Consider the following 26,222-nt stretch of genomic DNA (forward strand, 5'->3'; position numbering starts at 1 on the left):
TAGGTAATTTTTTTTTTACAACATTATCCCTTGTACTCCCTTCTGTTTGGAATTTTTCCCCTCCTTCCCTCCACCCCCTCCCCTAGATGGCAGGCATTCCCATACATATTAAATATGTTATAGTATATCCTAGGTACAATATATATATATGCGCAGAATCGAATTTTGCTGCTGCTGCTGTTGTTGTTGCAAAGGAAAAATTGGATTCAGAAGGTAAAAATAATCTGGGGAGAAAAACAAAAAATGCTAATAGTTTACACTCATTTCCCAGTGTTCCTTTTCTGGATGTAGCTGATTCTGTCCATTATTGATCAATTGGAATTGGATTAGCTCTTCTCTATGTTGAAGATATCCACTTCCATCAGAATACATCCTCATACAGTATTGTTGTTGAAGTGTCTAATGATCTCCTAGTTCTACTTGTTTCACTCAGAATCAGTTGATGTAAGTCTCTCCAAGCCTCTCTGTATTCATCCTGTTGGTCATTTCTTACAGAACAATAATATTCCATAACATTCATATACCATAATTTACCCAACCATTCTCCAATTGATGGGCATCCATTCATTTTCCAGTTTCTAGCCACTACAAAAAGGGCTGCCACAAACATTTTGGCACATACAGGTCCCTTTCCCTTCTTTAGTTTTAGGGAATATTGTCATCTTGATTATATTTGCTGGGCTTATCCAAGAACACTGAATGTCTTTCCAATTATTTAAATCTGACTTTATTTTTGTGGCAAGTGTTTTCTAATTTTGCTCATATAATTCCTGGCTTTCCTTTGGTAGATATATTCCCAAATATTTTATACTATCGACCATTATTTTGAATGGAATTTCTCTTTGTATCTCTTGCTGTTGGGTTGTATTGGTAATGTATAAAAATGCTGAGGATTTATGTGGATTTATTTTGTATCCTGCAACTTTGCTAAAGTTCTGAACTATTTCTAATAGCTTTTTATCAGAGTCTTTGGGGTTCTCTAAGTATACCATCATGTCATCTGCAAAGAGTGATAGTTTGATTTCCTCATTACCTACTCTAATTCCTTGAATCTCTTTCTCGGCTCTATTGCTAAGGCTAGCATTTCTAGTACACTATTGAATAGTAAGGTGATAGTGGGCAACCTTGAAACAAAGATTCTTAAAAGGTGTTAAGTTAGTAGAATTGATAAGATAATGGTTATCTAGTTTAGAGTGGTGATTAATAGTTTTCTAGTTCAGTATGACTGATTTAATCTTACAACAAATAATGGTTCCCTAGTGATACAATGATTGGCTTAAACTGAGTTTACTGCATATAAGTTGGGACAAACTCAGCTAGAGATATTCATTCCATCTCTCACCTTTGTGGTGGCTGGAGGCTGGAGCACAAGCCCTCTGACTCAGACATTCATTTCATCTCCCACCACCATGGGGGACCGGAACAGACTTGGGGAAGACAGAGGATTGGAGGCTGTAGCACAAGCTCCTGGACTCAGAGATTTCAAGACAGAGACTGTTGTGGTGGTTCTCATGTCTTCTCCACAGAAACCAAGACACATTTTGGAGGACCTCTAAAAAGCTAGCTCTGGCCCCAGGCATGGAGACAAGACTGTGAAGGAGACAATAAAGATTTTTGGACTTTGTCTATTCTTATGGTGATTACTCTGCTAAAAAGAAGGCTGATCCAGAGACCTCCAGAAAACCAACCAGAACACTACATGTATGTATGTATTTGTATATGTGAATTGATATGTGAATTGATTTAAATTACTTGTCTAGGATCACACAGGTAGAAAGTGTTAAATGTTTGAAACCACATTTGACCTCAGGTCTTCCTTACTCTGTCCACTGCACCATTTAGCTGCCCCCCTTTTATAACTGCATACCCAATTCATTGATCTGATCTTTCTCTATTTTATTGGTGTAAGGATTTGGATATATAAATTTTTCTCTGATCACTGCTCTTGATATATCCCAAAGGTTTTGCTTTATTGTCTCATTGTCTTTAATGAAATTGCTGATTTTTGAAATTATGATCTACTTTCTATGCAGATCAAATACATGGAAGAATTACTCCATTCTTTATTTCACTTTACTTTGGTCCATACAAAGCTTCATCTTTATGCCACCACAATTATTTAGTGAAGAACAATATAAGTTGAAGTGGTCATCAGTGCTTATGGCAGTCATTAAACCAAATGTTTCACTTTTCAGTCCATTGTTTCAGCAATAATAAAGCACAGCCCTTGTGTTTTTACTTCTAAGTTACTTGGGGAGTTTGAGATAAGATTATATTTTCTGAAACCAAAATCAGGACATATGGCTACACAGAGTCTATGGTTTTTTCAAGGCTTTACTTAAAAAAGGATTTTTTTCTTGAAATTGGGACTGGTTTGGACACACTATGATGCTTAGGGATCATGTATTCATGTGAAATGGACAGATAATGCAAAAGAAAATGGGTGATAAGCCTGGGGCCTTCTGTTGTGGTTTTGTGGGTCAGGAGTAAGAGTGTGAAAAACATCCTTCATTCAATAATAGAACAATACACACTGGCTAGCCTATTTAATCTCACTTTTGTTCTTGAATATCATTTGGTTTTCTTTTTACACAAGTTGGTTTGTTTCCTTTGCTGATTTTCCTCATGCTTTAATTTTATTACTCAGTTATTAAAAGATTTCTTTCTTTTTATTCTCATTAGATAATATTTTATTATTGAAGGCTTTCTTCCTTATTCCTGGGGCCTATTGAATAACTTTCTATTGATCTCCCCACCTCACTTCTCCTTAATCTAATATACTCTTCACCTAGATGCTAAGGTAATTTCCTTAAAAATACAAGACTGATCTTATCATCCCCCCATTCAATAAATCCTCATAGGTCTTTATTATCTTCAAGATCAAATATAAAATGAACCATTTGGTATTTAAAATTCTTCATAACTAGTCTCTTTCATATCTTTAAAATCTTATACCACGCTTTTAAAAAATACATCATCTCTAATGATATAAATATTTGATAGCATTCATGTAAAAATTCATCTGTTTCTGTGTTTTTTTTAGGAGTTCTTTCAGAAACTATAGTGTCCAGACTAGATCACTGTAGGATCTCGGTAACAGCCCTAATCCTGATCATAGATGAGGAGTGAAGGGCTGAAACTCATATGAATGGTCAAACATGGAGCTCACTTATTTCAAGTTCTTTCAGCCTTAAATATCCTAGTATATTTGCATCACTATAGCACACTGTGCAAAAGCTAACTATACTAGGCATGTGCCAACTGTAGGATACTGCGCATGTGGAGCCACCTAAGTAACTTACTGTTGTTGTGTAGATGTCTCCTTGTTACATTTTACTATCTCTGCTTCAATCACAACACAGATTGTCATGGCCCCGACTTCTAAGAAAGGTTACAATGCCCCCAAAGAGAATGGAGAGCCAAACTAGATACTGTCAGCAGGTTCCCTGGCTGGGCTGAAGAGTCTTATACCTCATCCAGAGTTCCCCCACTATCTGTGGCCGGCTACATCTCTCACTTTCTTCTGTTTTAATTGAAGCAGGTTTACTTCAGTGTTAAATCCATCAGTGTGGATGAAATCACACGGGCAAATAATAATGTAACAAACAATATGAATAAACAAGGTACTATAAAAGACTTCTATGAGTCCCATAAGGAGGGTAAATAACAACCACACATAGACCTCCTTCAGCAGCCAAGAAAGATTTCACAGCTAATCTATTGTCTATCACTTCATGTGACAGGGAATCCAATGTTTCCTGTAGGTTTTGACGTCCTGTATCAGTCTCATTAAATTATTTTTATGGTCATGGTGATGTTCCTTAGTCAATTGCCATACACATAGGGCTAATAACTGCCATGCTTTTTCAGTGACAGACATAGTCATAGATGGAACCACCTGATATTTTTTGGGTCTTCTCCTTCATTTCAAGGGTTTTCTCTTTTTTATGTCTCTCTCTGATGGACAAGAAAGACATGGTTCATTGACACCCACTGGATTCCTTCTCCATCTGTAGATATATAAGCAAACCCTCTCCCCCAAGCTGTTAACTGATCTGATCCCTTCTATTCACCATTCCCTGGATCTCTTCACATCACCTGGAGATTACCTAAAGATATTGGAGTTGCTCCCACTAGACATTCTCCTTCTGTAGGGTTAGGAAACCTGTCTGGTAGAGCCAGTGCATCCTCATAAAAAAATAATATAAAGAGTTAAGTTTAGAAGTTTTTGGAGGAGCATCTTGTTGTCTCTTCTTCCTTCTCTCTACTATTGCTTTTCTTTAAGGATTGAAGGGTATACTAATGGTGTCTAAAGTCTGCTAGGTGGGGGGGGGTGATACCTCAGAATTGTATTAATTTGCATTTCTCCAATCAGTGGTGATTTAGAGCATATTTTCAAGATGCCTTTAATTTCTTCATTAGAAAATTATCTTTCATATACTTTGACCATTTATCAATTGTGGAATGACTTGTATTTTTATAAAGTTGACTCAGTTTAATATATAGTTCAGAAATGACACCTTTATCAGAAACACTGGCCCTAAAATTGTTACCCAGCTTTCTGCTTCCCTTCTAATCTGGCTGTATTTTTTTGTGCAAAAACTTTTTAATGTAATCAAAATTATACTTTTTGTGTTTCATAATGCTCTCTATTTCCTATTTGGTCATAAATGTGTCCCTTCTTCAAAGATCTGGCATGTAAACTATCCTATGCTCTCCTAATTTGCTTGTAATATCATTATTTACGACTTAATCATGAACCCATTTTGACCTTATCCTGGCAAAGTATGTGAGATATTGATTTATAACTAGTTTTTGTCATATTATTTTCCAGTTTTCTCAGCATTTTTTTTTTATCAAATAGTGGATTCTTATCCCAGAAGCTGGAGTCTTTGAGTTTATCAAACAATCATACTAAAGTCATTAACTACTTTGTATTATGTACTTTACCTGCTTCTATTGATCTGCTACTTTCCTCTAGAATTTTCAGTCTCATTAATATACCTCATAAGTATCTTGCTTGGAGCTCAATTCCATACCAAAAGAGGCTTGGCAATAGTTTAAAATGACAAGACCATCACCTGACTTGTTCTAAAACCTTTTCATCTAAAATACATTAAGTATTTTGGTTGCCATGCCATTGTTGACTCATATAGAACTTACAGTCTACTAACTCTCTGATGTCTCTTTAGGTATATGATGTTACAGGAACTTCATCATCATGTATCAGTATAATTTTTTTTATTCAAGTGTTTAGTCATAAGATTCCTCTCCTTGACAGAGTGCTGATTAATTCTGAAAGCAGAAACTATTACCACTACCTTTCCCCTCCTCTAACTTTCTAGGCAGGCATTTCCCAATTACAGGAAACATTTGTATGAAACACTTGTAAAAGTGGTTGAGGGAATGTCTATGATGCAAAATACAAGTCAAAAATGAATGTGAACATGTTAATGAGAATTATTCTGGCAGAAACATGATGAAAGCATCATTCAATCTTACCAGAAAGGAGAAGCTGAAAGTAATAAAGTGGTGGAAATGAACAGAATTGGGAAAAGAAAAGAATGAGCTCTGGTTCCAGTAAGGGAGAAAAGAATAAGGAAAGAAGATTTGGAATACTGACCTAGACTGAGGGGAAGAGAATACATTGTGTACGAGATGATCAAAATCAACCAACTGAATCAATGTATTTACACCCATCCTTCTCAATACAGAATAGAAATTACTTTTGAGAACATTGATCTTTTTTTAAAATTGGAATGGAAACTTTGACTTCTTCTATTCCTACCTGGGCTGAATTGCCTCTTCTTAGGCAGCTTGGTGATCCTCCACTCTTGAGAGTTCATTATCATGGTACCAATATAATTGACACCTTTTTGGCTTAAAGCTCTCATGCTGAAGTGACCAACAGCCTCAAGGTCTTCCCCATAGCAGAGATTATAAGTATCCTTCATCTGGTTGTAGATTCTTAAAATTGGATAGGCCTAAAGAAACAAAGTAGTCCCATCACTAATATTCAGATAAGACTTTACCTAAACTATCTTAGATGAAAGTCAAGCTTCTTCTAGATAGCTTTATGCTTTCAGCCTCCAACTTAATCATTTGTCAAATTCTATTGAATTACCTTAATAATATCTGCTTTAGTTCCAACTCTATCCCATGAGATAAATACAATGGCATATTAAAAACTTTCTTGGCATATAAAAACCTTCTATATGTCTCAAATTTAAATTTCCATGCTTATTTTCCACCATTATACTTTTATATACTTTGTTTCAACCAAATTGGATTATAAGTTTTCTCCAAATCTTTCTACTGAACTTCCTCATGTTTGCACATTGAAGGATGCCATTTCTCTACATTTACATCTTCGTATGGAGTATACTTGTTGCATTTGCCTACTTACTGGAAATCTTGTCCTCCTTCAAGTCTACCTCTTCTATGAAGTTGTACATTATCTCCCAGGTGAAAGTGCTCTGTTGTAGTTTAGTCCTCCCAGTCAGTCTGACTCTTTGTGACCCCTTTTGAGGCTTTCTTGGCATTTCCTTCTCCAGCTCACATTATAGGGTAGAAAATTAAGCTAAATAAGCTTAAATGACTTGACCAGGGTTGTATGGCTGGAGAGTGTCTGAGGCTGGATTTGAACTCAGATCTTTCTATCATAAGGCACCTCACTGTCTTTTTCAAGTGTTCTAATCTTGTCTAATTTTCTTGGATCACTTGAATTGGATTCTTCTCCTTTGCTCCAATTAAACTCTATTTTGTATTATATGTATTTGACTATGTGATTTATCCTCCCATTAAACTGTAAGCTCTTTGAGAGCAGACAATTTGTTTTTTATCTCTGTATTCTCAGTGCCTACAACAGTGTTAATAGTGGGCATTTAATACCTGCTTTTTTTGCTTAACTGAATGAATATAAGGGCAAAGTGACAAATGAGGTTTATAGGGACAAAGTAGAGGATCTACCAAAAAGGTTAATCTTGCTATTTCTTTGGTTCTGCAACTGGGATGGGATTAAGCAAGAAAGAATGATTGAATCTGATGAATTAACTTTACTCACATTGTTATTTGAACTAATACATGAAAAAGAATGATAGGATCTAGAGTTAGAAGAGCCTTCTAGTTTCATCTCCTTTTGCAGATGTGGAAACTGAGACCCAAAGAGATGAAATGATTTGTTTAGGTCAGATAAGTGATAAAGGTGAGTTTTGAGCAGGGTCTCCTAACTACAAATCCAAAGAAGATAACATTGTTCAGTTATATCTGACTCATGATCCCATTTGGGGTTTTCTTAGCGAAGATACTATAATGATTTGCTATTTCTTTCTCTAGATTATTTTACCATGAGGAAACTGAGACAAACAAGATTAAGTGACTTGTTCAGGGTCAGTCAACTAGTAAATGTCTGAGGCCAGATTTGAATTCAGGAAAATAAGTCTCCCCAATTACAAGTTCATTCACTGTGGTAACTAGCTGATAATAGAATAGAGAACTGAAGATTAGAAATAACTTGGCCTTTGCCCTTCATTTTATAGATAGGAGAACTGAAGCCATGGAAGCAAAGAGAATTTATTTAGTCTTGTATGGTCCCATGTGGTCAAGCTGGGATTTGGACCCAGGTTTCCCAAACAGATTTGGAGTTTTCTAACTCAGTCTCCAAAACTCCAAATCCAGTGTTTCTTCAATTGTACCATCATGATTTTCCTGAACAGGGCCCAGACTTAGTCACTTCTTGTTTTCTTTCAGAAAACATAAAGCGTAGCTCTGGTGGGCTCAAACCATTCCAGGCCCTTTCTTCTTTTGCGGTGGCTTATGCTAGAACAGAAGTGGTATTGTCACAATAACAGGTAGCATCTTGGAGTTTCCTGATGATTTACAGACGTGCTTGTAATAGCAACAACAACAAAAAAGGTATTCAGGTAGGAAACTGCAGAGGGATGGGGTTTTCCTGTTTACACACTTCAGACAACAGTTCTATCTTGAAACAAAACCTTGCGTTTTCAAAGTCTCAGGGGCCGCTTTTGTCTTCAGCCACCATGAAGCACAGCTGGGCCTCAGGACAGAGGTCTCAAACTATGAGACCTCAGTCAGTCAATGATACAGATTTTTTCCTGAATCAGGAGAATCAAATAACCTCAATCAATTAATTATACAGTGAAATTAAACAAAACAAGGCAAACCTGACAACATTTTATATTGCTTTTAAAAACAAACAACCTCCAGACTCAGCCCTGCAACCAGTAGGGAGAAGACCCTGAAATCTGAAAGCTTCAGCACAAATAGTGGTTGGTCACCATTTTGCTTACAAATTCAAATTAGTTGAGAAGACTGAGAGGAAACAAGAACTTTACTTGATCAGACACTTGACTTGTGGTTTAAAAGCTTTGAAGGCTTCCCCCTTTAATCATCTCATTCCTTCAGGATCATCTAAAATAATGTGATAAGCTTTTTCACTTCTCAGTAATTATCTCATATTATCAACTCTATGTATATAGTTTGTTATGCTTAATTATTTTGTATACATTCATGAGGGTAGGGATAGATTTAAATATCCCAGATGAAACTGCAAGTTTTTAGAAGCAGGGTTACTCTCCCTGAGACACCAAACTATCCATTCTGCCTAGTTAAATTGGGCCAACTGGTTGATCCAGTGAAGAAATCTGCAAGGGAGGATAGTGGATGGAGCACCAGATCTGGAGTCAGAAGGCCCAAGTTCTCATCTGGCCTCAGATACTAGCTGTGTGATTCTGAGCAAGTCATTTAGGCTTTGTGTGCCTCAGTTTTCTCAACTATAAAATGGGGATAATAACCTCCAAGGGTTGTTGCAAGGATCAAATACTTATTTTTATAAGCATTTTATAAACCTTACAGAAATATATAAATGCTAATTATTATTATTATTAATCTGAGTAATTAATTCAACCAGAAGGTGTTCTGATAGAAGAAAGAAGGTAGCTTGAATAACACTTAGCTATTAATGATGCTATAGAATTATAATGAATATTTAAATATATGAAAGAGAGAGTGAGGAAAGAAGACATGAGTCTGGACTTAGGTCATTAATTGGGGGTAGGGTGTGGTTTAATTTGCTTCTCCTTTCCTTGACTGAAATGGCAATAGCATAATGATTGGAGACCATTTCCTCCCTGTTAAAATGTCAGGTATCAGCAACAATTCACCATGGTATTACATAATTAGAACTAGGTCAGCTTGTGTTTATGAGTGGTTCTTAATTGTGACAAAAACACATTCCAGCCAAAGTAGGTCAGGTCAGAATGTCCTGCAGAGGATACTTTCTCTGTCTTTGGGCAGAAAACACCGGTTACATTTAAAAGAAAAAGAGAAAAAAATATGATCACTTTGAAGATGATGCAGGAGTTAGGACTAGATAAGCTTTAATGGTTGTGAAACAGCCAAAAGAAAAAAAAAAAAGGAAACCCATTTAAATGGTCAAGGGCTAACATGGAATGTTGTAGAAACAAAATGATAATTTGTAGACCAATGGAAGGAAGGTTGGACTCAAAATCAGAGGAGCTGGAAACAAAATCCTTTGCTATTGCCACATATTACTTGTGTGATCTGTCTGGGACTGAGCTTCCTCATGTCTAAAATTAGGGAGTCTGACTAGATTGCTAAGGTCCCTTCCAATTCTAGATTTATGATGGAGGATCAAGGATGTTATCAGAAGTCATTTCCATCCATTTTCTCCTCTCTTTTCTCTCTCTTCTATCTTTGCTTGGAGAGGTTGTGACAGTTTTTACTAATTTAGAATGTGTGATAATACAATTTAGCAAACTAACCAGGAACAATGCTTGTATAAAGAAAATCCACTGATTAAAAACTATTTCAGGAGGGGAATAGCATAGTTTTAAGGCACCATCTGATGCTTGAAAAGTACCAACTAGCGGTGAATAAAAATACAAATAAAATAAAAAGTAGCGATAGGTTAAATTACAATTTTTTTTTCTTCTGTTTTTTAAAATAGGTTCTACAAGTATTCTATATAGAAAGCATTTATTGGTTTAGTTAATTGATGAATGTACTTAGAGTAGTAAAACTTTATTTCTTATAAAATATTCTGCAATTCAGACTTAAAAAACCATATTGAGCTCTCCCTTCAATTATTTTGAATTAATTTAATTTAACCTAATTTTTTTTTTTCCCACAAAGGGAAGGAAGGTGCATTTGAAACATCTGCTTTGGGGCAGCTGGGTGGCACAGTGGATAGAGCACCAGCCTTGAATTCAGGAGGACCAGAGTTCAAATTTGATCTCAGATACTTAACACTTCCTAGCTGTGTGACCCTGGGCAAGTCACTTAACCCCAGCCTCAAAAAAAAAAGAAAGAAAGAAACATTTGCCTTTTTGTTCGTTATTCCTTCAAAGTTTATGAAGTCATTATACTACAAACTTGAAGTCCTTTAAAAACTTTTCTCCTTACATATCATTCATTTTAGAAGTGCTCATTAAGTACCCATTAGTAAATGGTTCAAGGTCTTTATAAAAATCACTCATCTACTGTTTAAGAATATAGTTCAGGTTACCCTAGAGAAAGGAGGATTAGAGAGATTTTTTTTCTACATAGTAACATGCTGGACAAAATTTTAGGGAATCCAGATTAAAAATGGTAAGACACAAAGAGCTCCAGAAACCACAATGCCTTTGATTGGCCCATAAAAGAGAAAGTTTTCTTAAAAAAAAAAAAAAAAAAAAGCTGACAGTGGAAGCTGATCATCTTGTCATTTAGGCCAAACCACTGAGGTCAAAATATACTACATGTGGAAATTCGATGTTCCAAGAAAGAAGAACCTTGTCTGTATTCTACTTAATCCAGAAATGGTTAACTTGCAATTTCTCAACTAAAATGTGAACTGTGGATAGGAAATAATCTTTTGTGTTATCAGTAAATCTCCAAACCAGAAAGCAAATTTGGCCTCCTTTTACTTGAACTGATATACCATTCTTGTAAAATTAAAAAAAAATTTTTTTGGTGTGGGGGGAACAGGGGGAAGGGAAGGTGTCTGAACACATTCGGATATGAGTTATAGTAGGAAAGAAAAATGTTAACAATAAAAATAGCTGACACTTATTTGGCACTTTTAGAAATAAAAAGCACAATCGATTATTTGATTGAATTTGATTCTCGTAATAGTCCTGGGAGATAGTTGTTATTATTAACTTAATTTTATGGATGAGGAAACCAAGGCTCAGAGAGAGTTAATTACTTCCCCAATAAAGATTTGAACCCATGATTTTTTTCTTAACCTTGAAGATTAAATACTTTGATCTATATAGTGTTTTTCTCTGTCCCAAATTCAGCTTTCTGATCTGACACAAATCATTCTTGTTTCAGGTTTATCTTTGAAGGAGGAAAAAAACCCCAACCCAAACTATTGAGGATGAAGATATTCCTATTCAATGTTAATGTTTGAATTGTTGGTGGAATCTAGAAGAACCTTTCAAGGACCCGCAGGACCAGTACTGTTTAGGAGAATATAAGAAGTTATTGTTGGTTAGGCAGATCTGTGGATTGATTACTTCTGCCTGGAGTAATATAACAGAATTTTGACTTATCTTTCCACCTCTAGTTTTTCTCCCCACCAATTCATACTTCCCTCTGGTGTTAGATACTTTTGGATTCATTAGAATCCTTCAATGGTCCCCCCTTTTTTTTAATCACATAAAGTCCAAAATCCTTAGCCTGCTTTATAAGGCACTATGCAATCAAGTGCTACCCTATCTTTACTTCTTTAATTTGTTCCATTATTTCTGCATATTCTATGTTCCTGCTTGTCTCAAGATACTTTTCTCTGAATAGAGGAATAAAACCGTATTGTTTCCCATGACTTTATTTTGTCTTATGTCACCTCTAAGGAAGGAAAGATTCAGGGTGAATAGGGAATCTCTTTCTGCACCATCTCTTCTTTCTGAAATCTTACCCATCCTTCAAGTCCCAGATCAGATGCCACTTTTTTCACAAAAGATATGAAAGGTTGCTTAGGAGTGGCCTAGTAGGATCAGATAAAGATTGCTTTGTCACCTGAGACAGCTAAAAATGGAGTATTGGTAGGTTGAGGACATTTAGAGTCTAGATATCAATTTAACTTTCAAGGCTCTGTAAAATAAAGAATTCTTTGATTAAAGGTAGATATTTCAATTGTTTCAAAACTTCTAAGAATAAAGATCAGTCAGTTAAAACTATTTATTAAGTGCCTGTTATTTGACAACTTTACTGTGTGCTAAGAACTAGAGATACAAAGAAAGGCAAAGGACAGTCCTTGCCCTTGAAGAGCTCACAATTTAATGGGGGAGGCAATATTTCAACATGTATTTTCAAAAAGCTATAGATAATAGGTGAGAGAAATAATCAACAGATGGAAGGCATTAGAATAAAGAAGGATTGGCAAAGCTTTCCTATAGGAGGTGGAATTTTCTCTGGAACTTGAAAGAAATATTCATAATCAAGAATTTTGGTCACTGATAATTATTTGGTTTGAAAAGTATCAGAGCACTTGATTTCCAAGAATGGTGTGTAAAATGATATTAGAAAATATGCTCTTTGGGTTTTGGTCTTATAGCCATTATCAATATATTATCAGAACACATTAAATAGCTAGATAAATGTGGCAAATCATTTTACTACTCCAGAGTTTAGTTTTCTCATATATAAAATGAAAAGTTGAATTGGAAAATTTTAAAAGTCTCTTTCAACTTTAACACATTAAGATTTTATGAATACAAAGGCATTAAAATAAATCTAAGTTGTATTTAGACACTTTTTAATATTTTATTTTTCCAATTACATGCATAAATATTTTTTAACATTTAAAATTTTTTTTGAGTTACAAATTCTTTCTCTTCCTTCCCCTTCATTGAAAAGGCTAGCAATTTGAAATGGGTTAAACATATGCAATCATGCAAAATATATTTCCATGTTAGTCACATTGTGAAAGAAAATACAGATAAAAACTATCAAGAAAAATAAAATAAAGAAAAAGTATTCTTTGATCTGCATTCAGACTCAATCAGTTCTTTCTCTGGAGATCGATAGCATTTTTCATCCTAAGTCATTCAGAATTGTCTCGGATCAGCGTATTGCTGAGAATTTCTAAGTCATTCACAGTTGATCATAATAAAATATTGCTCTTACCATATACAATGTTCTCCTGGTTCTGATCATTCCACTTTGCATCAATTCATGTAAACTTTTTTAGGTTTTTCTGAGACCACCCTACACATCATTTCTTATAGCACAATAGTATTTCATCACAATCATATATAACTGTTTAGCCATTCCCCAACTGATGGGCATCCCTTCAATTTCCAATTCGTTGACAGCATTAAAAGAACTGCTATAAATATTTTTCTACATAGAGATCCTTTTTTTAATCTTTTAGGAGTTGGATTGCTTGGTCAAAGGGTATGCATAATTTTATAACCATTTGGACATAGTTCCAAATTGCTCCCCAGCATGTTTGAATCATTATATAATTTCACCAACAGTGCATTATTGTCTCAGTTTTCTCAATCCTATCCAATATTTGTCATTTTTCTTTTCTGTAATATTAAGCATTTGATAGGTGTGTGGTGGTAGATTTGCATTTTTTTTAATTAATAGTGATTTAGAACACTTAGAACATTTCCCCACAACTTTGATTACCTTGTCTGTAAACTGCCAATTCATATCCTTTGATCATTTGTCCATTGAGGAATTGCTCTTTCTATAAACCTGACTCAGTTCTCCCTATATTGGACAAATAAAGACTATCAGAGAAACTTCCTGAAAGCTTTTTTTTTTTTTTTTGTAGTTACAATTATTATGCATTTTTCTCCATCGTATTTTTCCTGTTTATTTTATACTCTTTCTCCTTTCACCCTGTCTATCCTCAAAAATGTTTTGTTTGTGACCTTCCCCAGACTGCCTTTCCTTCCATCAGCTTTTCCCCTTTTCTCTTATTCCCTTCCTCTACTTCCTTCCTGTAGGATAAGATAGATTACACCCAACTGATTATATAACTGACTATTATTCCCTCTTTGAGCCAATTTTGATTAGAGTAAGGTTTATGTGCTACCCCAACCCTGCCCCTTCATCTTCTACTTCACTAAAAAGCTTTTTCAGGTATCTTTTTATATCAGATAATTTACCCAATATGCCTCTCACTATACCTCCTCCCAGTGCATTACTTTTTCCTCATTCCCTAATTTTGATTTTTCAGATGATCATCTCATAATATTTAACTCATACCTAAGCCTACTGTCCTTCTATCCTTCTAACTACTCTAATAATAAGAAAATTTTAAACAGTGATATGTATCATTTCCTATGTAGGAATGTAAATAGTTTAACCTTATTAAATCACTTATGATTTCCCTTTCCTGTTTATCTTTTTGTATTTGAGTTTTATATTTGAAAGTCAGATTTGGTTCTGGTCTTCAGCTCTGGTCTTCTCATCAGAAATATTTAAAAGTTTTCTATTTAATTGAATTTCCATTTCTCACAAAAGGATTATACAAAGTTTTGCTGGGTAGGTGATTCTTGGTTGTAATTCTAGTTTTTTTTTTTTTTTTTTTTTTTTTTGAATATCATACTCCAAGTCCTCTATTACTTTAACATAGAAATTGCTTGTGTTATCCTGATTGTGGCTCCATGATATTTGAATTGTTTCTTTTTTTGTCTACTTGAAATATTTTTTTCCCTTGACTTGGGAACTCTGAAATTTGGCTGTTATATCCTGGGAGTTTCCATTTTGGGATCTCTTTCAGGAGGTGATCAGTGAATTTCCATACCTATTTTACTCTTTGGCTCTGGAATATCATGATAAGTTTTTCTTGATAATTTATTGGAAGATGATGTCTGGACTTTAAAAAAAATTATGCTTTCTGGTAGCCCAATAATTCAAAAATTATCTCTCTTGAATCTGTCTTCTAGGTCACTTGTTTTCCAATGAGAAATTTCATTTTCTTTTATTATTCTTGATGTTTTATAAAGTCATTAGTTTCCACTTGGCCATTTGTATTTTTCTCTACAGGGAAAATTAATTTTTTATTTTTAAACAGGCAACATTTTAAATGATTCCTCTTCTTGAAATATATGAATCTTTGTGTGTTTATCATCAGCAATGATAACTACCTCTGAGGGTGGCAGGAGGTAGTAAGCTGTTAAATTTTTCCAAAGAAGTTTCTTCTTGAGGGGATAAGATTATGAATCTTAAGGAACTTATAGTGTTATTTATTCATTAGGGTTTTGTTTTTTTGGTCAATTAAATTTAACTTGAAGAGTTGATGCAAAAACAAACATTCCATTGCTAGGAAATTAATTGCCAACCACTTCTCAGGTTAGTGGTACAGTAGTCAGTGTTCTGAAAAGCTGGAATATTTAGCCAGAATTCAAGATATACCCTTAAAGTCTTTACAATATCACTCAATTTCTTTTTCAAAAATATTTTAAATGTATGGAATAAAACAATTTCATAAAATAATATAATAAAAAGATGATTGCACATGAAACTACAAATCTATTATTTACAACTATTCATTATTTTGCCCAAGTCTAACCATATTTTTCTAAAATCACCAAGTTCATCATTTCTTATACTACGGTAATCATCCCATACTATGTCCCATATGCCATAGCTAATAACTGAGGCATTATGGCTATCATTATAGCTCTGTATCCCTTGAAATATTATACTTAGCACTTGATACCCTCTAGCTGTGAATGAGGGTAAAGTCTTTTCTTTCTTTCCTCTACAGAATTATTTCCCAAATGGTTTCCATTGTTGAATGCAGTAGGAACTCTATTGTTCAGAGATATGGTGTCTGATGAATTGTATGGACTGAAATGAAGCAGTTTTAGTATCAGATTCCCTCAAATAGGAAGTTACACTGGTGAAAGAAGTAGAACTGAGGTATAGCCTTAGGTTTTAAGTAGCTGCAAAATATATGCCTGACAATATGTGACCTGCTTTGATTGAAATAGGTAGAACTTTCAAAATTTGTCTCTTTTTTCTTCATTTAATTTAATTTTATTTTTTTCAATTAATGAAAATCCACCTTCTTTCCCTATATCCTCCCTTTGGAAAAAGTAATAAATAAGCAAAAGCAAAAGAAATTCTTTTACTGGTCACCTCCAAAATAAATTATTTTTCACTCTGCACCCTGAGTCTAAACTTTTTTTCTGACAGGATCTGGGCTAATATTCCCTCTGGTTGATTTAGGACTAATCCTTCTTTAATCTACCCTCCAAGTCCTTCTTATTTCTTTCTCTTTTTTTCTTCCTGTTTCTCTGTTTAGCAAAATATATTTCCACATCAAACTAGAAGCTCAAGTGCTGCCCAATTCTCCCTTTCTTTTTCTTTTTTCTATAATCTTCTATTTGTGAGATAATTTCCACCTATCCCTGCTTTGCCAGCATATTCCTTCCTCCAATTTTTTGTTTTAATATCATCAAAACTTTGTCTTACATGATGATGTTACACTTCTGAGCAAATATATGTATCATCTCTTTATATTAGAATATAAATAGTTTATCCTTGATAAATTCCTTGTGATTATCACTTACTCATATTTACCCTTTCATGCTCTTCTTGATTCATATTTTTCCATGATTTCTACTGACCTCTTGTTTTTTTTTTAATCAGTCTTTTTTTTTTTTTTTTAATTAAAAAGTTCCTTTTCAGTTTCCTTTTGTATTGTTTCCCTTATTATAATGTAAGCTCCTTAAGTCAGGGGAGTACCTTTTTGCTTTTACTGATAGTCTTAGTAGTTAGTACAAAAACCAAGTACTTAATACTTATTAATTTGACTTGATTTGGTTCTAAATTTATATATATTTTGCCTTTTGAAATATATTTCAATCTTCCTACTTCTTTAGTAGTGGTAGCTACTAAATTTTGTATGATCTTGACTATAACTTTTCTGCACTTTCATTCTTTTTTTCTTTTGATGATATTTATGATTTTTTTTCCTTTGATCTGAAAACTCTAGATTTTGTCTCTCTTGATCCTGGGAAGTTTTTTTTGGCATTTTTTTCCCAAGATAACTAATAGATTGTATTTTCATTTTACCTTGTAAGAGATTCTAAAAGATCTGGGCAGTTTTCTTCCCTGAAATATAACTAGTCTCTGGTTTTGAAGGCATCATTTTTAGAGAATTTAATGATTCTTAGATTCTCTCTCCTTAATCTGGTTTCCAAGTCAGTTGTATCTTGTTATGAACTACATTGTACTTTCTTTTATATTTTTGATTATGTTATAATATTTCTTTTTATTTCAAAGAGTCATTTACTTATAATGATCCTAATTTTAAAATCGGTTGTTTGGGAAAAATTTTGTACTTTTGGTACCACGTTGTTAAATCTTTTTCTAACTATTTTTTCTATAACTCTCATTTCTTTTTCAATCATTTTTTTCTTGTGCTTTAATTTCATTTATAATTTTTTTCTTTAGCTCTTTTATAGAAATCTTTCTTCATCTGTTTCCAGAATTCTTTTTCACATTGTGGCCAAAATCATGGAATTATTATTATTATTATTATTATTATTATTATTATTATTATTATTATTATTATTTTGTTTTCTCATTCTTTCTCATGTTTCCTTACTTTGGAGTTTGTATTAGGATTAGTACTTGTACTTCTGGAGTAAATGATTGGTCAGTGCTATGGTGCTTCTGGGATCTTGCTGCTGTTTTTCTGGAGTAATAAGTGCTGCAGTTTTCTAGGATCTCAGGGGAAAATGCTGAAGATCTATAAGTTTTCAAGCTTTTAATGTGTCTAAAGGAGTTTAATCCAGGGTGAAATCTGAGCACTATTGTCTTTGTGTTAGGTTTGCATGTTTATGATCTGAGTCAGGGTTTGAGCAATATAATTTTGAACTTGTTGCACTGGAGCTTGTGTAGACTATACCTAGACTTGGACACAGGAGAAATAGATAGAATTGTAGAATTAATTTAGATCTGGTATTCTAGCCTTGGATATTTTTTCTACATTCTTTAGACGAAGCTGATTTTGAGTAGAAAAAATGACTCACTGAGATTTTTTTGGGGGGATGATAGGGTCTTTGGCTAGTGCATTTACTGGAAATTTGTGGAACAGTTGTGGGAAAGAACTCAGATCTATTATTTCCTTCAGCTTAGTCATCTGGATTGGCCTTCCTATAGTCTAGCTCTTACTTTCTTTTCCTCTCCTCTCCTCGCTCTTCCTTTTGGCTTTTCACAAAAGATTCTAGGCCAAAGTTTCTAAACTTTCCAAACTTATTTCAAAGATTTGATAAGTGTATTTCAATATAATTGCTTTTCTTTGCAATCCCATCAATTTCATTTAATTCATTTAGAAACTTTTCTAAGGAGTTCATAGTCCGTACCAGATTGCCAAAGAGATCTATAACACAAAATGGTCAAGATCTCTTGTTCTCAGCATTGATTTGACACTGTCGTCATTTTCCTGATGAGCTGAGAAGCTGATATTTCATTCTTTTTTGGATTCCTCCTTTGCCAAAACAGAGGAGAAATCTTTTTGTTCCTATAAAGAGTAGAGATGGGTACTTTTCAACAGTTTTAGAGAACATTATTTTATTCTCCTACAGTTTCATCTTCTTTTTCCTCCTACTCTTGTGTCTTTCTTCTCTTTTATGGCACCCAATTTAAAAAATTGATGGTAATGATTTTGTGTATATTTTAACTTTTTTTTTGGCTTTATTATTTCTAACAAAGAAATTTTTTCTCTAGGGGAAGAAAAAGACATAAAAATGTTTTGGTGATCAGAGGAGTGACAAAAATCAATTTTCTCTTTCCTCTTCCTCCTTTCCTCCCTCCATCTTTTGTCATTTGCTGGGAAGTTCATATGACCTTATTTTTAGGTATATACTATTGAACATAGGAAGGCAATGTATTGTAATACTTTTTAAAGAAATAATTATATTTTATTCATGTATATGTAGATATGTATACATATATGTATATATATGTAAAAATTTTATATTATTGCTAAGGATTCTATTTTAATTATATGAGTGATTTTTGATAGGGGCAGCTAGATGACACAGTAGATAAAATGCCTAGCCTGAAGTTGGAAAGACTCATCTTTATGAATTAAAATATGGCCTCAGAAACTTACTAGCTGAATGATCCTAGGAAAGTCACTTAACTTTGTTTGACTAAGTACCTCATCTATAAAATTAACTGGATAAAGAAATGCAAAAACACTCCAATATATTTGGACAAGAAAACTCCAAATGAGTTACTAAGAATCAGACGCTCAGAACAACTGAAAAATGACTGAACAAATATAGATTTTTGATAGATTGATATGTTTATTATTAGGCTAACAATTCTCTTTTGGTGTATGAGCTGATGATCTTTAATAAATATATTTTTCTTTCTTAGTTCAAAATTACATTATTATTTTCTAATATTCAGTTCTGAAGCCATACTGTCACTAAGATCAAAAAGACTTCAGGATTTCTGACACCTGATTTGAGTGTTCAATAGACTCAACAGCTGGTAGAAGCTAGGGTTCTTTTCTTCCAGCTATCCATTACTTTTCCCACTTTTAAGATGGAAAAACTGAAGTAAAGGGGGTGAGAAACTATTCTAAGCCTTAACGGGATTGTGCTTAGGATTTAAAAATGGACCTTTCCCATGATGGGCTATGAAGGCTCTTATTTCTCTCCTATGTGTTCACAGGACTCTTGGTAGGAGGAGTTTAAATCACAGCTTTAGAAAGATATAAAGCTGCAGTTGTGAGGGATAAAACAGCTTTCTTAGAATTAATGTGCTTTTCCACCAGCCTCTTTTGTTCCTACAAAGAGTAGAGATAGGTACTTTTCAATAGTTTCAGAGAACATTATTTAATTCTTCTGCAGTTTCATTTTCTTCCTTTCCTCCCACTCTTGTGTCTCTTTCCCCTCTTTTATCACACACAAGTTAAGAACTTAATGGCAATGATTTTGTGTACATTTTTACTTTTTTTTTTTTGTTTTGTTTTACTTTTGCTAACAAAAAAATTAAAAGCAGGAAGTGGCTTTGTGCAGTCACTTTCAAATTTCACTTTGCCAGGTAAAATGAAAGTGGAGAACAACAGATACCTATTTTAGAGGGTAGCTTTTGATGTGTTCTAAATATGTTCACATAGATAGAGGTTGGTCTTTACCTCAAACAGATCTACCTTTTTGGCTGGACTTAGGAATGGGGCCTACTGGGCACTTGACTGATTTTTACTTCAATAAATAAGGATTAGAATATTTCCCTTTTGTTCAGGATGGAAAATTAAGTGTTACCTAAAGAGATTTGAATTATAATAACCATAGAATTTTAGTATTTGAAGAGACTTTACCAGTGATTTCTGACTTAATTTTTCTCTTGTTTTAGAAATCTTCATTCTAGTATCTCTAATGATTTAAATGATCTACCCAACATCATCAACTTGATTATTTTCTCTGCAGATTTCCACTTTGGGGCAGTTGTATTGATTAGGAAATTCTTTTCTCTCATGAGCTGTTAATACTTTCCTGTTAATATCCTCTCATTTTCTTGGTTCTGACTTCTGTTGAAACAAAGAAAACAATTCTCTATTAGATTAGATGATTTGTTGAAATCATATAAACCCAGTGTTGAAATTATATAAAATATATAAATTATATATAGTTTGGGTGTTCAAATACTTGAAGGCAGGCATCATGTCACTCACTCACTCACAGTAAATTAAATATTTATTAAGCACTCACTACATGTGAGGTGCTATTCTAGATAATATGATTACAAAAGCAAAACAGTCCTTGCCCTACAGAGATTTGCTCTCTAATGTGGGAGACAATATGTACATCTTATAGATAGGTACAACATTAGTACAAAGCAGATGCAAAGGACTATGGTTAGATTAGGAGGAAATTACCAGGAAAAGCCCCATAGAAATGGTGGTGCTTGAACTGAGACTTTAAGGAAACCAAGGACTCCAAGAGGTGGAATGAGGAAAGAAAAATTGTCTAGAAATGGGGAAGAGCTGGTGTAAAGGCAGGATAAAGATATAAGATGGAAGGGCAAATAGTCCAGCATGAGCTGGCTGGTAGTGTGGGGGGAAATAATGCATAAAAAGACTGGAAAAGTTGTTGGCCAAGGTCATGAAGGTAAGAAAATAACAGAAAGAGGATTCAAATCCAGGTTTTCTGACCCTAAATCCAGAACACAGAAAGAATGATGAGTAATACATAGACTATCTCAAGAAGTCGGGGATTTTCCCTTTTAAAAGGTCTTCAATCAAAGGATGGATGACCACGTGTTGGGTATCTTAGAATGGAATTTGTAATAATATGATTTGGACTGGGTTGTTACTGAGGTGACTTTCAGATATGACTTTTTTTATTCTGTGATATCAGTCATGTACACCAAGCTTTGTCATTTTAATCTTATTTTTTAACTCAAAAAACTGAAAAATAGTCTCTGTGAGAAATTGTAAATGTATTCAAGATTGCAAATTTGTGGGCTCAAAACTACTGGTATTCCTTCTAACAATACCATCTTCCTTCCTTCCTTCCTTCCTTCCTTCCTTCCTTCCTTCCTTCCTTCCTTCCTTCCTTCCTTCCTTCCTTCCTTCCTTCCTTCCTTCCTTCCTTCCTCCCTTCCTCCCTCCGTCCCTTCCTCCCTTCCTCCCTCCCTCCCTCCTTGTTTTCCTCCCTTTCTCTTTTTTCCCTCCCTCCCTCTTTTCCTTCCTTCCTCCTTTCCTTTTCCCTCCATCCCTTATTTTCTTCCTCTCTTCTTTCTTCCCTCTTTTTCTTCCTCCCTCCCTCTTTCCTTTCTTTTCTTCTTTTCTTCCTTTCTCCCTCATTTCTTTTTTTCTCTTCCTTCTTTTTCTCCCTCCCTACCTCCTTTCCTTTTTTCTTCCTCCTTCCCTCCCTTCCTTCCTCCCTACTTCCCTTCCTCCCTCCCTCCCTTCTCCTTCTTTCCTAAATTTTTGGGAAGTGTTATCTATTTGGTGATTAAATAAATATTAACTGAGTTACCTCTTTTATGGAAACTATAAACCCTTGAGATATAATTCTTTCATGCTATCCCAGTACTATTAGGTCATATCACTTTTTCTAGTACTTGGAAAACTCTTGCTCCTCTCAGCCCAAGGCAGTCTTCACCATTCATAATCAGAATTCCATAAGGCCTTTGGTTGTGGAGATTGATGACTCCCATTAGGAGATTAGGACTAATCTTTCTCAAAAGCTTGGGGACTAAGGGCACTTGGTAGAAGTTGCAGTGAGGCATATTTCAACTAACAAAACAAAAGAAAAAAAAACTAACAAGTGGAGCTAGTCAAAAGCAGAATACACTATCTCAAGGAGTAGTGAGTTCCTTACAAGGATGTCTTGGAGCCAGCTTCAACCAGTTAACAAGTTCTTGTTAAATTTTCAGTATGAACATTTATACCATAGAAATCAACAAATGTTATCAATCAGAACTTGATTGTTTTGTTGATGTCTAGACTTAAGAAGCTGTGAACAAAATGTTAATGATGCAGAATAAACTTCAAAATGTGTCAACATTTTCCCCCCTCTGAGAACTGTTTGTGAATTATTTGCCAGGACAACGCTGTTTCCTTTGTAGGTGACCAAGAAAGTCATGATGACCACTTGATCTATGAATATTGGAGGGGATTCTTGTTCAGATAGAGGCTGAATTAGGTGGTCTTTGAGGTGCTTTCAAACTGAAAAATTCTGTGATTTTATGAAGGTCATCTTAACTCCCACTCTAATCCTTCAATCTTTATGCTTTAATTCAACTCAACTCAGTACCTCCCTACTTCAGAAAATTATGTTAAATGCCAGAGAAGATAAAAAGATGGAAAATGCATAGTCTTAGCTCAAGGGCATAAATAATATTTCCAAAATTTTATCAGATGCTAGATATTTATTTATAGTTCTTGAGAGAAGAATGGAAAGTCAAAATTTAGTTGAGAAAATATTAATACATTTAATATCAACAAGCTATATCAGACTTAAGTATTCAGATTCTTTTAAACTTAGTTACAGTTTATTAACAAACATTTTTGATCAGTTATTATATGGAAGACACACATGGAAGACTTGGGTTAAGTCTTGGGAGTACAAAGATGGAAAAAAATAACACAGTCCCTAATATATGCATTTCATTCATTTTTTAGCCTACTACCCTCATGAAATTAATAAAATTAGCTGGTTAGTTTCAGGTAATAAGTGTTTTTACATATGTAATGTTTGGTTTTGCTATGGAACTCCAAAAGACCATGCTTTCTTCACTTGATCCTGTAGATCAGAAGGGAGTAGGATCAAACATCTCATAGAACTCTCGCTAGGGTCAGATCAAAGGCAGCACTTTTTTTCTCTGGTCCCTTTTTATTATGCTCTTTCCTCTCTTCTTCTCTTTCTCATTCTCTTATTCCTCCTCTTTCTCTTCTTCTTCCTTTACTTTCTCTTCCCCTTTTCTCTAGAATTAGGAAAGCAGCAAAGGATATATCCTCCCTGCTGCTGTGAGCCAGATACTAGGGTCATGTGGTAATTAAAAGCAAAAATAAAAAGTTTAGGTTTATGGTCTAAGAGGAAGACAGAAAGAAAACTTCAGATTTGTTTGAATTTTGTCCTTGGGAGTTTAGTTATGAAACATGTGAATGACTCATGATTGCAGTCCCCACCTCTCCCTCTTATAACTCTGATAGAGAAGCTCTAATTGTAAAATGGAGAGGAGAGGGAGACATGCTAAAAAGTTGCTATTTTTGGTTATTTTACATTCACTATTTAGAGGTCAGTTAGGTAGTGCATTGGATAGAGCACTGGGCCTGGAATCTGATCTGGTTTTAGATAGTTACTAGCTGTGCTACCCTGGGCAAATTCCTTAACTCTGGTTGCCTCAATGACCTCACTTGTAAAATGAGCTGCAGAAGGAAATGGCAGGCCACTCTAGTATCTTTGTTAAGAAAAACACAAATGGGAAAATAAGAATTGGACCTGGCTAAAAATGACTTAAAATGAACAAAATTAGGTTGTTCATAGAATTGTTCTTTAATTCCAAATCAATTGATGCAATTAATCCATTCAATCATGAAAGTTTAGGAGAAGTAAAATTTGTTCAGTAAAACACAATTTATTGAAGATTATAGACAAACTCTAGTTCCTCTCAGGTGAAGTAGAGGGTAGGAAGAATGATTCATTTGCAATGATTGATTACTATTGGTGAGAGCAGTCTATGTCATTCTAGCCATCCTCTCCATATCTCTCATTTTGCTTTCTTTTCCCTTACAAACAGGAAAAAAATCAAAACTGCATAGTGCACAACTCTTATTGCTGCCAGTCTGCCATGCTAGCATATTGACTTTTCAATCCCAGAGGCCTGCTTCCAGGCTTCAATAGCAACCCTTTCTGTTTTCTTCATGTCAGATGTTCTTCATTTAGTCCCCTTCACATGGGCTAGTAGAATGAGCCCAAGCTAAAAACTCTAATATGCTTACTGAGGGTCTAAACTTCTTTTCCCCATGGAGTCTTCACAATAACCCCATATCCCTTTGATGGCCTATCACACAGTTGTTATGAATAAATGATTTCACTAGAGATTTAGTTCTGAGCTAAGTACTCTAGCTATTAGCTGTATTGGAAGTAAATGAATGATTAGATGAAAGAACCAACATTTGCTAAGAACTAATTATATGCAAAAACATCAGAGCTTCCAGTATACCTGTAATGATAAAAGAATGCCAGAGATTGTTGACCTTCTTTTCCACTTGAGGGTGCAAAAAGTTTCTCCTGAGTCCAGTAAATAATATTTCTCTGGTCCCCAGTGGTTGTAGAAACATACTAGAATACACTTCTAAGAAGTAACAGTAACCTCATTCCCAGAATTTACCCAGAATATTTGATTTTAGAGATCTATGCTTAGTCTAGCCATGAGTCATTGGAAGGCTTGTTGCACTTTATCTTTAAGGAATAGTTATGGAGTTGACTGGCATGAGAATAACTCTATTTCCCAATATTTATTTGGTAGAAAAATAGAGATGATTAAAATGTCATAGCTGATGAAGTCAGACAATGTGGGGAAAGCACAGCTGATGGGAATATATTTAGTAATAATTTCCAGGATGGGATTTGCACAATCAGGGGAAATCCTGACCTGTGATTGCCTGTGGCTTCTGAAGTGGTCTGAGAGAAAAAACGTCATTTTGGAAAGATACCTCTTTGGAATCATGGGATGCCAAGTTCCATATAGAATCATGGAATCATCTTTGCAACATCTTTTAAAAATTGGAGGATTTTCTCTCCTTGCATACTGTCACCACCCTAGTGTAGGCCATTTTCATTGATATTTGGTTATGGTAGCCTGCTGGAGAGCTTGCATGCCACAAGTCTCTCCCTAGTGATTCTCTTATTGCCCTGAGAATCAAATACAAAATATTCTTTTTGGCATTTAAAGTCCATCATAACCTAATCTCCACCTGTCTTTCCAGTCTTCCTATACATTACTCCCCACCATATACTACTGATCCGGGGACACCTTATCTTTCAGTTTGGCTGTCCCTGTCTACCACGTAGAATGTTCTCGTTCCTCATTTCTACCTACTAGCTTTCTTGGCTTCCTTGAATTATCAACTTAACCCAGTCTTCTCTAGGAAGTCTTTCTTAATGCTTTTTTTATTTTAATGCTTTCCTTTGTGGATTGTTCCTTTTTTATCTTGTATATAACTTATTTGTGGGTAATTTGATTGCTTGTTGTCTCTTCCATTAGACTGTTAGTCCCTTGCTGTCCAAGTCCATCTTTTGCCTTTTTTTGGTATCCCCAGTGTACCTTACACATAATAGACACATTTAATTACTGAGTGAATGCTAAGTGCTTTATAAATATCATCTCATTTGATCCTCAAAACAAACACAAGAGCTAGGTGCCATTGTGTTCTCTATTTTATAATTGAAGAAACTGAGGCAGACAGAAGTTAAGTCACTCTCCAAGGATCATATAACTGATAAGTTTCTAGGGTTGGATTTGAACTTGTCTTTCTAACTCCAGGCTGAGAACACTATCCACTGCACAATTTAGTTGTCTCACCTCTGTTTTCACCCCCAGTTATATGTAGATAAATAAGTCAAAGAGTGTGGACATAAATATTCTTTTTAAAAATTTTATTATAGCTTTTTATTTACAAGTTATATACATGGGTAATTTTACAGCATTGACAATTGCCAAATCTTTTGTTCCAATTTTCCCCTCCTCCCCCCCCC

Source organism: Sminthopsis crassicaudata, chromosome 1 (genome assembly GCF_048593235.1).
Source record: "Sminthopsis crassicaudata isolate SCR6 chromosome 1, ASM4859323v1, whole genome shotgun sequence".
In the NCBI taxonomy this organism is placed as follows: domain Eukaryota; kingdom Metazoa; phylum Chordata; class Mammalia; order Dasyuromorphia; family Dasyuridae; genus Sminthopsis; species Sminthopsis crassicaudata.